This window comes from Ictidomys tridecemlineatus, unplaced genomic scaffold (assembly GCF_052094955.1).
Source record: "Ictidomys tridecemlineatus isolate mIctTri1 unplaced genomic scaffold, mIctTri1.hap1 Scaffold_397, whole genome shotgun sequence".
Taxonomy (NCBI): Eukaryota; Metazoa; Chordata; class Mammalia; order Rodentia; family Sciuridae; genus Ictidomys; species Ictidomys tridecemlineatus.
The window spans coordinates 289051-304456 of record NW_027522586.1 but is presented as its reverse complement, the minus strand read 5'-3'; the positions used below and the strand labels follow the sequence as shown (position 1 = coordinate 304456).

Genomic DNA, 15406 nt, shown 5'->3' with positions numbered 1-15406 from the left:
CCTGGCTAGTAAGTCCCTAGCCCAGGCCCTCCCGGGTGCCCTGGCCTTCCTGGGTGCTCCCTCCTCACTGCTGCCCCCAGGACTGATTCTTACCATAGTCTCACAGCCTTTGAAATCTCTTCCTGTCCTCCTCTTTCATCTGTCTCTGCATATCTGTCACCGCAACACTGGCTTAGGGCCACCCCCTCTAAAGGCACAGCTCCCAGCTCGGAGGCTGCAACTGGGGAACCCAACCATTGCCACATACAGTTTTACCTACAGACAGAGCCACCCCAGGCTGTCAGTGCAGAGGTGGTCTTGAATGCTGACAGCTACTGTTCTTCAAAGAGCTGGAATTGGAAATTAATCTGCCCAAGGCTTGACGGAATAAAGAGGGGTGGAGTCCCACAGGCACTGGATAGAGGCTCCCATTTCTATGGAGAGCTTCGGGTCTTCCCTCTAGTCACAATATCCTAAGATGTTCCACTACTCCTGGGTGGTCTGAGATAATCCTCTAGTGATATGAGGCTTAAACATCTGCAATTTTCCATAATTCCCATTAGTAGGAATCACTCAACTGCAGGGTCCCAGAGATCAACTGTGTCCATTAGGAGTGTCCAGCATGGAGTGGAGATTTAAGCAACCCAAGTGCCCGTCCACAAAATGCAAAACGTGATCTCTGCATGAAACAGAGGATTGCTCTCATCATAGCCTCTTCCTCCCCATGTCGGTATCAAAGTTCACTCCTATGTGCCCTCAGATAAGCTCACCCCTGAAAAAGCCCGCAGTCCTAAGCCATCCCAAACACACTTTGAGCCAGGGGTTTCAGAACATTCCTGCTCATAAATAGTGCTACATCCTGCACTGGGCGAGACTTCAAAGATTTGCTTCTTGTAAAAAAGATCACTCTCAGTTTCCAAAATCAACATTTCCCCCCTGAGCCTTTTAGCACTTGATTAGTTGGCAAAACCAATATTAGTTTAAATGAAAGGCAATCTGCAGAGCAGAGTGACTCACGGAGCTGCCGTCCTCCCCCAGGGTGACCGAGCTGACAGGCTACGAGCCACAGGACCTGATTGAGAAGACGCTGTACCATCATGTGCATGGTTGAGACTATGTGCACCACCTCCGTGAGTAGTACCACCTGGGCCTGGGAGGCAGCTGGCCGGGGAGGGGGCATCCCTTGCCTGGCACAGTGTCCAGAGGAGCCTGAAGCCTCAGAGGGGCTTCCTCACAGGTGCCAGTTCTTGAGCATCCTCTCCAGAACCTGCTCATGAAGCTGGCAGGTGCAGGGTGTTGGGGAATTGCCTGGATTCCAGATTGTGGACTTGGAATCCAGCTTCTCTATGAAGTCTGCACACCAGCTATGAATAATGGCAATAACCAGAGAAGAATTGACCCCTGAGCACTTAACTGTGGTCAGGGACTGGTTTAAGGGATTAAGCAGATTACTAACCCAGTGAGGGGGAGTCTCATGTGCATGCTTCTCCTTCTACTGTTCAGGATGCTGAGGTCCAGTGAGGTAGAGCCACTTGCCTATGGTCACTCATCAGGGAGGTGGCAGATCTAGGAGTCAAACCTAAGCAGAGTCCAGTTGCTGAACCCCGACCCTGCTGGCGATGCTCATGTTCCACGATCGAAATCAGCTTGGAGTGAGTGAACAGAACAGTGTTTGATTGGCCAATGGAGGTGATTTGGGGATATCTGCATGTTTCAGAGGGGATGCTCCAGTCACCGAAGTATCACTATCAAAGTGACACTCCGAGAGTCCAAATGAAGCAAAGAATAATTTGGATGGAGTGGAACACCTCCTCCTCCTGCTGCTGTTTAGTGGGTACATACAGTTGGTCAGAGGAGCTCAGTCTCCTGCAGAGGGACCCAGAGGGCTCATCCTTTATTCTCACTTTGCTGGGTTAACTAAGAGATGTTAGAGGACAAGTGCTGGTATCTTGTCAGAGGTGGGCGGCAGGTCCCCGGGCAGCTAAGTCTGCAGCCACATTGTGCAACATAGAACATGGCATCACTCGGGTGTGGCTGCTGTTTTCTCCTCCCGAGTCACCACAGGCAGAGGCTGTGGCAATCAGGACTTTCAGCTGGACAGACTCCTTGCTCCCGTGTGCACATGAAGATTCCGAGTTGTGAACCATCCTTCCTCCCTTCCTTCCTTCATCCGTACCTTCCTTTCTTTCTTTCTTTCTTCCAAATCACAATCTTCGTAAGCATCCCTGTTACTCGTGAGACCAAGGTGGGTAGGGAAGCAACAGCTTAGCATCTGGATGGAGTCCATAGGAGAGCCTCACCCCTGAGGAGCTGGAAGTGGTTCTGCCAAGGGGGCAGCCATCCCACGGGCTCCTGGGGAGGCGCGTGCTGGGAGCTTCTGCTGCAGCATTGAGCTGCACGGGAGAGAGTTGCTCAGAGTGTGGCTGGACGCTGCCCATGAGGCCTCCGAGCCAGGGGAGAGAGAACCGGTGGCGTTGAAAGTCCTCACTTTTTAAATTTTTATTTTATTTGTGGTACTGTAGATGGAACCCCTTTCCCTGAGAGAAGGTAAGAGGATTTGTGCTTTGAAAAATCATGAAGGTCCCAGTGACGCTAGTCATGTGACCCTGGCCAGGGCCAGAATGGGCAAATCAAAGAAAACCAGAAAAGGCCATCGTGGCCATGATGGTGACTGTTCCAGGGCTCTTACGGTGGCTGGGGCTGAGCAGCTCTCGCAGAGACCAGGGGATAGCAACCCTCTTCCCGGGCTCGGGGAGGGCGAACATGGTGGGACCCACTGTGAGCCCCGGTGACTGCCCAGCCTCCCCTCTGCCAGGGTGTCCTGGTGCATAGAGGGGCTGGCATCAAGGAGTCCAGGCGTTCACCCAGCAGAGTGCCGGGAGCCGACCCCGAACTCATGCCTCGCTTCCACATCAAGACAGGCCCTGTGCCTGGGCAGCACCAGCCCTCAGGGCAGCCATGACCCCAACCTGGCAGTTTACCCTCAGTGTCTGTCACTGTGACCAAAATACCTGACAAGGGCACTTAGAGGAGGAAAGATCTCTTCTGGCTCAGCATGTCAGAGGATGTAGCCACAGGCAGCTGGCCTGAAGGCAGAAATGTCGTGGGGGAAAGGCGCGGCCGAGGAAAGCCCTCCCCTCATGGGAGCTAAAAAACTGCAGAGGAAGAAAGAGAGGAAGGGCCGGGGACAGGCAAACCCCTGCCCAGTGAGCGCCTCCTCCAACGGCTCCATTCACCCATCAATGGACTGATCCCTGGGCTGATCCACTGATGAGGTCAGGGTCCCTGGGATCCACTCACTGCCTAAAGCCCCGCCTCTGAACCTTGCTGTGGTGGGAACCAGGCTTTCACCAAGAGACTTTGGGGGTCATTCCAGATCCAAGCCCTAACCCCCTCCTCTCCCAGGCCAGACTCATCAGATAAAATAAGGACCCATGGCCAGCAGCCGGGGTGGTGGGGTTGGGACTTCATGATGTGACACTTTGCCAACTTCAAAACCTCCTCAGTGTGTGGTCCCAGAGGCTCCCCTTTCTTCCCCAAGCCCAGAACTGGGGCAGAAAGGCCAGCACCAGGCCTCCTGGTCCCAGCTCTCCATCCCTGGGTCCAGATGCACCTGTTATATTTCCTTAAACTCCAGTTACAGACACTGAGCTTGGAGTACAGGGGCAGTTGTTTAGTTGAACTGAAACATGGGTGGGGAGAGGGAAATGAGCAGGGAGGAAGAGTCTGCCTCTATGGGCTACTGCACGGGCAGCTCATGCTCAGTCCCCGGGACTCTGGAGCCTGTATGGCCCCTGCCCCAGAATTATGGAGCCCACAGGGAGAGGGAGCCCAGGTAGTTAGATTCCAGCCCCTGACAATCACTGCCTGAGGACTGATCTCAGGGCAGGGCCTGAGGAGGGAGAGCAGGCAGGCAGCGGGAGTGGCCACCGTCTGTTGCCTAGGTCAGCCTCCCCCAGTCCCTCCTTAGCTCCCACGTCCCCTGGCCACCATCTGGGGCTGTGTGACGCAGCCCAGGCACTGGCCCTGCACCAGTTCCCCTCTCCTGCCAGCCCTGGCTCTCGACTTCACTCTGTTTGGTGGGGCCACACCTCTCTCAGGGTCACCGTCACCTCTCTGCCTTCTTTGCCTGGGACCCTGTTGGCCAGCTGCAACGTCCTCCAGTCCAGCTCCTGCTTGAGGACTGAGGGAGCCCCCACACAGGCCAGTTCTCTGCACTCCAGCTGGATGCCAGCGGCTGCCACCTCTCCTCCTGGGGCCATGTGTCCCAAAAGATGGGTTTCATCACCAGCTACATAATCTCTGGAGTCCCATCTGGTAGAGGAGTCCCATGGAGGGCACAGGGACTGCTTGTACCATTTTTTCCCAGCAGGGAAAGGGATTCGTTTCCTGCAGCTGCTGTAACAAATTACCACAAACTGGGTAGCCTGAAACAACAGGAAGGTATTGTCTCTCCGTTCTGGAGGCTAGAAGTCTGAAGTCAAAGAACCGCAGACCCAAGCTCCCTCCAGAGGCTCCAGGGGAGGGCCTTCCATCTTCCTCAGTTTTGGGTGGCCTCACGTGTCCCTTGGTTGGGGCCACATCACTCCAGTTGGCCTCATCTTCACATGGTGTCTCCTCTGCGTGTCTTATAGGGACACCTGCTGTTGGAAGTGGGGCCCACGGACCTTGTCTTGAGATCTGTCACTTGCTCACATCTGCAAAGACTCTTTCACACATCCCTGGTTGTAAGGATTAGGATCCAATATCTATCTCTTTTGGGGGAGACACTGTCCATGCAATCCAGGACAGGCATTGCAGCATCCTTTTCTACCCTTAAAATGTAAAACAGAGATGGCGTGCTGAGGTGGTGGCTCAGTTGCAGAGCACTTGCCTAGCACATGTGCGAGGCAGTGGGTTCGATCCTCAGCACCACATAAAAATAAATAAATAAGTAAAAGTCCCTCTACAACACACACACACACACACACATACACACACACACACACACACACACACACACACACATATATATATATATATATATATATAAAAGTTGGTGAGGTGGTGCAGCCTGCAATCCCAGCTCCTTGGGAGACTAAGGCAGGAGGGCAACTTATCAATGGCAAGTCTCAAATTAAAAATATAGAAAGGGCCAAGCATATAGCTCAGTTATAGAACACGCCTGGGTCCAATCCCTGATACTGGGAGGTAAAGAGGAGTAAAAGAAAAAAATCTAAAACAGAATAGAAGTATGCCCAGACCTGCAGGAGGAATTCTAGAAGGACCAGGAAGGCTGCCTGTTTCTCTGGACAGTATATTTATGGAACTAGAATTTCTATCCCAGCATGGGTGGGAAAAAAAAACAGAACTAGGGGCTTTCATCTAAGCGTGGATCACGCAGAATCCAGGACGTTGCCGATGGTGGTGTTGGAGATGCCACACACCAAGGGGTGCAGCGCGGGCTTCTGCCCTCGGACTCATGGTTGAGGGAACTCCTCGTCCACCACCACCACAAGAAGGGATTTACTTTATAGTTCTGCAGCCTGGGATCATTTCAGGCAGCTAATCAAGGATGACAGACTGGAGGGAGAATTGATGCAGACCAAGGAATGTTGTGACTAAGTGTCTAGGATTTCGATTTGGATTGATGTGTTGACTATTGCCATGGGTCATAGGGAAGCAAAAAAAAAAAAATCAAAAAAACCAAATATTTGGTTGTTTGGTCTCTGTATCTAGCCTGATCATAGCAGAGTCAAGAATTAGACAAAAATGATAGTTGGGGAAGGTCCGAGATAATCAGGTCTCAGCAATTTCTGTAATTTGATTCTTAAAATATGCAGGATAAGCTGGCTTCATTTTATCCAGCTTGACATGGTTACGAATAGTTTTTTGGAGTGTTGTAAGAAATAAGAGGAAGTAAAGTATAAGATCAGAGATAAGAAAAGCTCAGGTCGTATTCCCATGGTGCTTTACAGGCACTGCTACTCATGGATTTTTTTGTTTTCTGTACTGAAGATTGAACCCAGAGGCACTAACTCACTGAGCCACATCCCCAGCCCTTTTTTGTACTTTATTTAGAGACAGGATCTCGCTAAGTTGTTTTGGGCCTCACTAAGTTACTGAGGCTGGCTTTGAACTCCTGCTTCAGCCTCCTGAGCCACAGGAGTTACAGGTGTTCACCACTGTGACCGGTTTAGGCATAGATTTTAAAGTCCAGGAGACCAGCAAGCATTTCTGTTAAAGAAAGAAGAGTCTGGGACTCCAGTTTGTTTAGATGGCATCTCTTGGTTATATGGGAGCCATCAACAAATTGGTTCACCCCAGAGATGGCTAAGAGAACCTTCTGGAGTCCACTAATTCTTCCTCCCACAGTTCCATGTGTCCTCAGCTACAGTTTGTGGTAATAGAGTAAACAAGGCAAGGCATTTGGAAAGAGCTGGACATAGAAACCTTGGGGATTTTTGTTAGTTCATTTGGGGTTATTATTGCTTAAAAAGCAAGCCCCCAGAGGAGAAGCGCTACAAAGTTTCTCTCAATCCTGCCTCTGCCTACACTCATCAGCACTTATTTTGCCCCTGCCATGTTGATTCTGGATAGAAAGAGTAGGTCTCTACACCATCCCAGAGGAAGCTGCCTCTCCAAGGGGATGGGATGGCTGTTACACAGCAGGACTGTCCTTAGGATGTGGCCCTGATGGATGTGGCCCTGTATTTCTAAAACTCACACCTCCTTCTTGTTGAAAATCTAGCAAATGAAGAAAAGCTGAAATGAGGAAAATGCAAATTACCTGTGGTTTTACCAGTCAGAGACAAGTGAGCAGGTACTGATCCTGTCATCTGTGTCCGCCACGGCAGAAATCTTCACACGGAGGGCCTCATCCTCCCAACAACCATATGACATAGGGCTAGGGTTATCCTTCTTTTATAAACGAGGAAACTGAGTCACAAGAGGATCAGTAGCTGGTCCAAGAACACCGTTGGTTCATGTGCAAACGCATGTGAGCTCATTCTTTTATGATCAGGGTTCTGCTCTGTGCACTCCTGAATCTCGTCTTAACACTATGTCATCTGCATTTCCCACTGTACCACAAATTCTTACGAATCGCTGTTTCAGTGGCTGCATAGTACTCCATAACTTATTTACCCTTTCCCTCATTGTTGGGCAGGTAAATCTCCCCAAAACTTTCTTCTTCTGTTTTAAGCAAATCGAATCTCTTTGTACATTAGTCTGTGTTTACATTGCTCATAATTTATTTCCATTGGATCAATTCTTGGAAGTAGAAACCTGGAAGGGGATGAGCCACCACATTGCTTTCCCAAAGGATCAGGCCGACTCCCTTCCATCAGCACAGGGAACACCTTCTCCAGAGATTAGCCAGATTGCCTGTTGCTATTTCTTTTTTTTTTTCTCTCCTTTAGATAAACTCACCTTTTTAACCATTTCCATGGTTTTTGGTGAGTGCTGTGCTGCCATAACTTTTTTCTAATTCTGGAATATTTTCAAGGTCTCCAGAAGCAGCCCAGTCCTGTTACCATTCTTTCCCAATCCCCCTCCCCCTTCAGCCCCTGGCATCTGCAAATCTTCTCTCTGTCTCTGTGGACTTGCCTCTTCTGGACACTTGGGATAGAGGGAGTCCTACACTGTGCTGATTTGATGGATGGGATCTCTATGAGTCAGTTCAGTGAGTTGAACACATGTTCATTACTTTGCCCATTTGTGTTTCTTCTTTGGTGAATTGTTTGTTAATGTCTTTCCCTTGTATTGCTTTCGGGGTCTGAGTGTTATAAATTGGTAGTAACTCTTTATATATTAAGGTTAATAATTCCTTGACTATATTTGTAGCATTTTTTCCTTCTGCACCACAATATTTTGATGTGGGTGTTAAAGTGGACAGAAAGCACAAATGGCAGGGAGAGCCGGGGGAATGTTTGGGTGGGGATGAAAGGGGGGCTTTGTCTTGTTGGTACAATACCACAGCCGAATGAGGTGGTGCTGATAGCCAGTACAGTCACAGACTTAGCCCCTTTGGTCTCTTCCCCAGATCTCTGCTCAGGCGGCTGCTAGTTGGGGGCCTGGTGCTAGGCGTACCTTGAGAAACAAGAATGTTCTGGAGCTGGGGGTGGACAGATGGGGCGGAGCTTTACTCTTTCTATTTCCCACACACAGCTTCTGGTGCTTGCCTCCCCCTCCAGGCCACCTCCATGGGCCTCCTTGAGAGCTATAAGGGAGAGTCACAGTTTGTGGGTCCACTGAGGCTTTGGGTGAGCTGCTCAGCACTGAGGTTTGCACCCATGCATAGAAGATGGGCCCACAGGCCCAATTTTCAGGAACTCTGTCACCAAGCAGAGGACTTTGCTACCCGAGCAACACAGGAAATGAATTGGCCCCAAGAAAGTGGGTAATTGGGAAAAAAAAATTTAATGGCAACAGAGTAGCAAGCGATTTCGCTGTGAATACACAGTGTCTGGGTATCAGCAACATTTGACTCCTAGCCCAGTGCCCTGCAGTTACTTTATTTTGTTTAAATAACTACATCACTCACCCCCTCTGCCATTAAAGATTGGGGGGATTAAGACATAATTGTGACATGTTGGATTCTAAAAAAGCGGATGGATGTTTCTGCCCTGCCAGGTACCGAGTTGCCAAGGGGCTGTTCCCTGCAGTGGAACAGTGCTGTTCACTCGGGGGTTTTAGTGGACTCCTTGAGGTTGCAGGCAGCATCTGGGTGTGAGTGTGTGTGTAAGCGTGCCTGACTCTTCCATCAAGTTCAGAGGGGTCCTTGGCCCCAAGGCCCAGGATGCAGGTCCTTGGTGGGGTGGCATCCCAGAGTGGGGCCCATGGACTCGTCACCCTGTGCTTGCAGTGTTGGTGAAGGGCCAGGTCACCACCAAGTACTACCGGCTGCTGTCCAAGCTGGGCGGCTGGGTGTGGGTGCAGAGCTACGCCACCGTCATGCACAACAGCCGCTCATCCTAGCCCCACTGCATCGTGAGTGTCAATTATGTCCTCATGTAAGTCAGCCCTATTGTTCCTCCCCTTGCTCTTCCTCCTGTCACTCATTGCATCGCTCCAAAAGTGTCACCTAAGGCTCTGTCTCTTTCCAAAACTCTTCATTTGTCTCCTGTTTTGTTTTTATTTGAACAAAATAAGAGTCCAGTTTGGGGGGAGGGTCCAGATTTTCCCACGCTCAGCAGAGAGGAGTGAGTGCTGGGGGGGGACTCAGATCCCAGCACAGAGCCCAGGTGGGGGGTTGGGGGAAGGCCCCACCTTGAACAGGGTACAAAGAAGTGCACATCTGGATCAGGAATACAAGCTCACATAATCTATGTCCACAAACCTGGATCATCTTGAATGCTTCTACGATTTGGGACAGAGGAAATCTCTCATTTCCCATCATCTATCCATATAGCCTGTTGCAAATGACAGAGAATACTGAAAACTCCCAAAGGTCAAGTTCAGTTGCAAATACATTTAAGGCCATTGGAAGCAATTGAACATGAGTCACTCTGCCCACCAAAGCTATTGTGTATTAAACCACCTTGACCCCAGGCTTAGTCCTGTACTCGATGCCCTCATGGTCCCCCAGCACCCCAGAAAAGAGTCCTCATTTGTGTTCTAAATGCAGTGGTGGGGCCGAGAGTGCAGAGCACTTGCCTAGCCTGCAAAAAGCCCTGGGTTTGATCCCAAAAATGGAAGGGGAAAAAAGGCAACGAGGAGTTAGGTTCCAGGTTCTGCGCAGAGCGACCGCTGGGTCTCTGTGTGTTAGCTGCACAGTGGTCCCGGCAAAACTGTAAGGGAGAAATGATTCGGCCTAGTTATTATTCTCGAGCACCAAGGTGTTGGCTGGACGTGGAGGGCCGCCTCTCCTTCCAGGAACAGGATGCTGAGTTGGCTGCCAGGATGCTGATGCTGTCAGGAGCCTCTGGTGTGAAAGCCGACAAGGCCAACTCCAGGCTCCCGGCCCTTACAGGGCCCCTCACTCCCGCTTCCCGGGTGCTCAACGGGAATCAGCTGGGTCACAGATGTGCACCAGGGATGAGATGATGTGATTAGTGGCACTTTGGCCCTCCCTTTTGCCTTGACAGCCTTAGTGGCCCAGGATGTCCCCAGGAATTGTGTTTGGGTTGTATGGGATTGGAGAGGGCTCTTCTGACCTCCCTCGATTCCTGCCAAATAGCACTAATCTTGCCAGCATTCCTGGGTCACCCTCTTGGGGCTTCAGGCAGCTTTTATGACAAGATTGAGCTGTCCTGTCCTCAAATGCCACCCACACCCAAGCTCAGTGAGAGGATCCGAGGAATTTGGAGAAGGAAATCACTCAGGGGACAGAGCCAGGGAAACCACTCTTCCTCCACCACTCCTCCTCATGACAGGCCTGCTCTCGCTTTCCAGGGACATCGAATACAAGGAACTTCAGCTGTCACTGGACCAGGTCTCCACTTCTAAGTCCCAGAACTCCTGGAGGACCACCTTGTCTACCTCACAAGAAACTAGGAAATTAGCTAAACCCAAAAACACAAACATGAAGACAAAGCTGAGGACATACCCTTACCCCCCACAGGTAACCCACCGTGGTACGGGATGCAGCTGACGTCTGTTCCAGGGGCTTGGGACACCCTGGGTATGCTAAGGAGTGACGACCCTCTGAACATGTAGCTGGATATCTCTACAGAATGGAGCGGGTCCCCAAGGATGTCCTGCCCACAGGGTGGTGACATAACCTGGGGACAGCTGACATCCACGTGGACTTGTCAAGAATAGGAACTAGAAGACCACTGGGAGGGCACATGAGCCTGTGAGACTCCATGTAAATAGGGGTTAGAAGCACATCACATGTGTCATGTTTTCATAATATTTTTTTTTAAATGAAAGCCCTTATTTATTTTTTTAGTTTTAGGATAGAACTCAGGGGCACTATACCCCTGAGCTGCATCTCCGGCCCTTTTTACATAGAGACAGGGTCTCACTAAGTCTCTGAGGCTGGCCTCAAACTTGTGATCCTCCTGCTTCAGCCTCCCAAGCAGCTGGGTTACAAGTGTGCTCCCTCTCCTCCCCCTTTGAAAGCACTTGGTGTTCTGTCAGATATAACAAGCGTCCATGTGCATTTGGGGTGGGGGTCTCTTTCCATCCAGAGGGTGGGTCACTGGGGAAGGCCCACCTTGGCATGGGGCAGGGATATGGCTTACCCACAGCCCCTCGGCTGGCCTCCATCCATCTTCTTTCCATGCAGCAATACAACTCCTTCCAAATGGACAAACTGGAATGTGGCCAGCTGGGAAGCTGGAGAGCCAGTCCCCCCGTCAATGCCTCGGCTCCCCCAGAACAGCAACTCCATTCAGAAGGCAGTGACCTTCTGTACCCGCCATCTTACAGCCTGCCCTTCTCCTACCATTAGGGACACTTCCCTCTGGACTCGCATGTCTTCAGCGGTAAAAAGCCAATGTTGCCAGCCAAGTTCGGGCAGCCCCAGGGATCCCCGTGTGAGGTGGCATGCTTTATCCTGAGCACACTGCCAGCCAGCGGCAAATGCCAGTGGCATTATGCCAACCCCCTAGTGCCTAGCAACCTGTCTCCAGCTAAGAACCTTTCCGAACCGCCCATGAACACTGCCCGGCACAGCCTCGTGCCAAACTATGAAGGTGGGTCCTGTTGGCAGGTGGGGACACCGAGGGGAGGACTGGGAACAGCTGGGGGCTGTGGCGGTAGGTGGTGGTGGGGGCAGACAGAAACGGAGTCCTCGGGATTTGGGTAAACCTTGCCCTTCTCTGCTCCTAAGTACAGCTTCCCTGCTCTCCTGTGCTTCACAAGAGAGAAAGTCACCTGTGCCTCGTGCACACCAGTGGCACTATAAAGGGGACAGGGTTCTGAACATTCAGACTCCATATAAATTCGGCATCCTCCACTCCACAGGGAGGCCTGTGATTTCCAAACCCCCTCCCAGGTTTTGAGAACCCCCAGTTCCAGTAATTTATTTATTACTTATTCTTGTTTTGCTGGGCTGGGGATCAATAGGTCTGTTGTTTTACATGATTACTTTTCACTTTACCCCAAAATGATCTTGAGAGACAAAGAGGCTTCCAATTTCCTTCTCATGCTGCTTTCAAAGTGCAGAAAAGGAGTAGTGATAACCCATGGGCTCAGGGACAAATGTGCCACTCACGAGATCTAGAACAATAACAAACTCTCCAGGCCTCAGTCTCTTCATCAGTCAGATGGGATCATAAGCCATGTGATGTGTCTGCCTTGACTTGCCAGTTCAAACCACAACAAAGATCAGAGTGGCTTTCTTAGCCTTCTCCCCCTGATGGCAGGTAAGCAGTCCTTAGTGGAGTGCCACCAGTCGCTCAGGACACCGGCCAACTCCTTTGACTTACTGGACCAACCCCAAGAAGAGGGTGGAAGGTGGGGACTGAGGGTTAGCTGCAGGAGATGTATACCTGATCCACCCAGACCTGACTGAGGTTCAGACTATAGACCAAGATGGTGTGAATGTCCTGTGGCTGTTACTAGGATAGCAGTAAATGTAGATGATGTGCCCAGGAGGGTGATAGATTTCATACCAACCTGAGATTTCATGGGAGAAATCTAACCTTCTTGATGATCATGAGGAAATGTTTTCAAAAGTAGACAATTTAAAAAGGACCACATCGGCCATCAGGGCCTGCCACCCTGTCTTGGGCCTGGGCCTGTCCTAAGAACCAGATATTCCTCAGATTTGTATTCCCAGTACCCCCTGGTCACCGGGTCCTTCACAAAGCCAAGAAAAACAAAGTGAAGGGTTTTGACAATAGTTGACAATATTACTCACTTGAGATGGACTTAAAAATAATTGTTTTTTCTTTGGGGTTCAGTATTGATATGATACACAGAATTTGATTTTTATTGATATTTTATTGATATCATATTTTATTGATATGATACACAGAATTTGATTTTTATTGATATTTTAAAAGTGAAGGAGGTTAATAACTACCTACATATCATAAGCTTGGTGGGAGGGGGGACACCAAAGATGTTAATTTGAGGCAATTTGTGATCAACTTCCTAATCATTTGGGTATTAAAGGAAGACAAAGGTCCTCATAAAGTAAAAAGCTCAGATTGCTAATTGATGTCAGGCATGTAATTGAGAAGGCTGGTTTAATTATGATCCTCTCAGCAGGATCATAATAGCGCCTCTCCAGGGATAAGCAAAAACAAGGGTAGACTGGAGGGCCCTTGGTAGCCTCTAGACCCCTGTTGTTCAATAAGGTGGCATTAGCCGGCAAGGCCATCTATGGACATGGAAAAGCGGCCAGTGCTGTTCAAGAAAAAACCCTCTTCCCCACCAAAGAATAAACAGTTTTTAATTTTGGTCACCATCGACGTTCCCTGGTATGTTGCATTAGGTACATTAGTCCACACGAATCCCACCTGTTTTTTAACACAGCTCGCAGGACATTTGCAATTGTCCCTTGTGGTTGCACAATGCGCGCCTGGAATGCACGCAAGAAGGACGGTGGCAGCCCGAGGGTTGGGCGCGGGTGGCCAAGGGGTGGCGTTGCTTGGGGCAGGTCCTTCCCTCCCTGGATGCCAGCATCTAACGTATCGCCTGTCCCCACAGCGCCCGCCGCCGCGCGCACGTTTGGCAAGGACACCGCGCCCCTGCCGCCGCCGCCGCCGCCGCCGCCGCCGAGCTTCCCGAGCTGCGGCCACTACCGGGAGGAGCCCGCGCTGGGCCAGGCCAAGGCCGCCCGCCAGGCCAGGCCGCCCGCGATGGGACGTGGCAGGCGCTGGCCCGCTCGGCGCCCGAGTGCTGCGCGCCGCCGGCCCCCAAGCCCCGGGGCGCGCCCGCGCAGCTGCCCTTCGTGCTGCTCAACTACCACGGCGTGCTGGGGGGCGCAGCGCCTACCGCGCCGAGGCTCGTCTGCGGCCCCGGAGCCCCCGAGGCAGGGCCGGAGCGCTGCGGCGCTGGCAAGCAGGCCCCAGCGCCGCCTCGCCACCCGGCGCGCCCCAGCCGCACTACCTGGGAGCCTTGGTCATTATCACCAACGGTCGGTGACCCGCCGGGCTGGCTCCGCCCAGGCAGGGCGGCCGCAGGGAGAAGCCATAGGCCAGGCCTTCTCTGGTTCCTAGTTCACAAAGTCCAGCGGAGGAGAGGGGCGAGCTGTGTAGGCACCAATAAATTAATTTATACAGAGACAACTATTTTAATAGAACACAGCCGACCTTGAGGCGTGACCTTAGCTGCCCTGTACCCCCGTGGAGAGAACCCGGCGCAGCCTGAGGTCGGGACACAGCCGCCCATCCTTCTTCTCCAGGAGCCCATCTTCAGACAGACCCCAAGGTCGCGGCATTTGACGTGTGACCTCAAGCTATCGGCGCCGGGGTCTAGGGTTTGCTCACCTTGAAATCCAGCTGAAGGCATCGAGCCCGGTCTCTGATGCTCAAAAACTGGGGCTTTAAGGCATGGCAACTCCATAAATACACTTTAAGGAGGGCGACCTCACCCTGGTAGCTAGCATGCAGGAAGAGGAAGCCTACCGATTTCTGAGCCCTTTTTGATTCTTAGGTACAGGAAGAATGTGATCATTGTAAGTCCCATGAATAGACAACAACTTCACTGTCTTTAAAATCATTCATGATTTAATTTTTTTTTTTAGTCCTTTCTTGAATACAAAACAAGCCAAGACCAAGGGGGTGTGTAGCCATGGGTGTGCTTCCCAAGTACACGGTCAAGCTCTTACTCCCCCTTCCCTTTCCTTATGGACTCTTGGTAACACCAGGAATAGCACCTTCAGAATATATTGAACAGGCATTAAATGCAAAAAAGAATATATAGCCAGATATTTTATGAGAATGACCTTGTCAAGCTTAATTCCACAGCAAAGTCCCTCTGTCCCACACAGATCTATAATTCACTAGGCTCGTGTTTGCTACAGGTAGTGCTAATGAAGTTAGTTAAATTGCATGTGCAATATGGAAAACTGTCATGGACTGCACCTTGTAGAAGACAAACTTGCTTCAAGGGTGTAATGAAAATGAAGGACACATTTTAAGCATTTTCTGCATTTTATACATAGCAAGAGCGCTTCATATGAATGTGTCATGTGTGTAACAGGTGAACAGAGACCCTTTTATAATGCACCAGCAGTGTTTTCAAAATAAACTTCCAATACTTTTGGTTTCACTCTTATGATTTTTTTTTCCTTAAAGATATCAACATTGGATCTGAGGGAATAGATGCATTGAGCTACCACCTTTCAATTTGCTCTGCACTAGAAACAACTGTATCCCTTTGCTGCTTTTTCAAAGCTTATTTAGGAAATTCTTCCACATTTCTGAATAGAAAGAGGTTTCACATTCTTTTAACTCATCCTTATAGAATCAAAGTGAGAATGCATAAAGTGTTCTCACAACATGAACTGATCTTTTGCCAACCCTGAGTCAGCAAGGACCCTATGTAA

The 15406-nt window shown here is 50.6% G+C and overlaps 1 pseudogene; it reads left to right on the top strand.

Annotated features, from left to right (window-relative positions):
- The first annotated feature begins 1017 nt into the window (after positions 1–1017).
- Positions 1018–15129, top strand: LOC144373435 (single-minded homolog 2-like; annotated as a pseudogene).
- Positions 15130–15406: the final 277 nt, after the last annotated feature.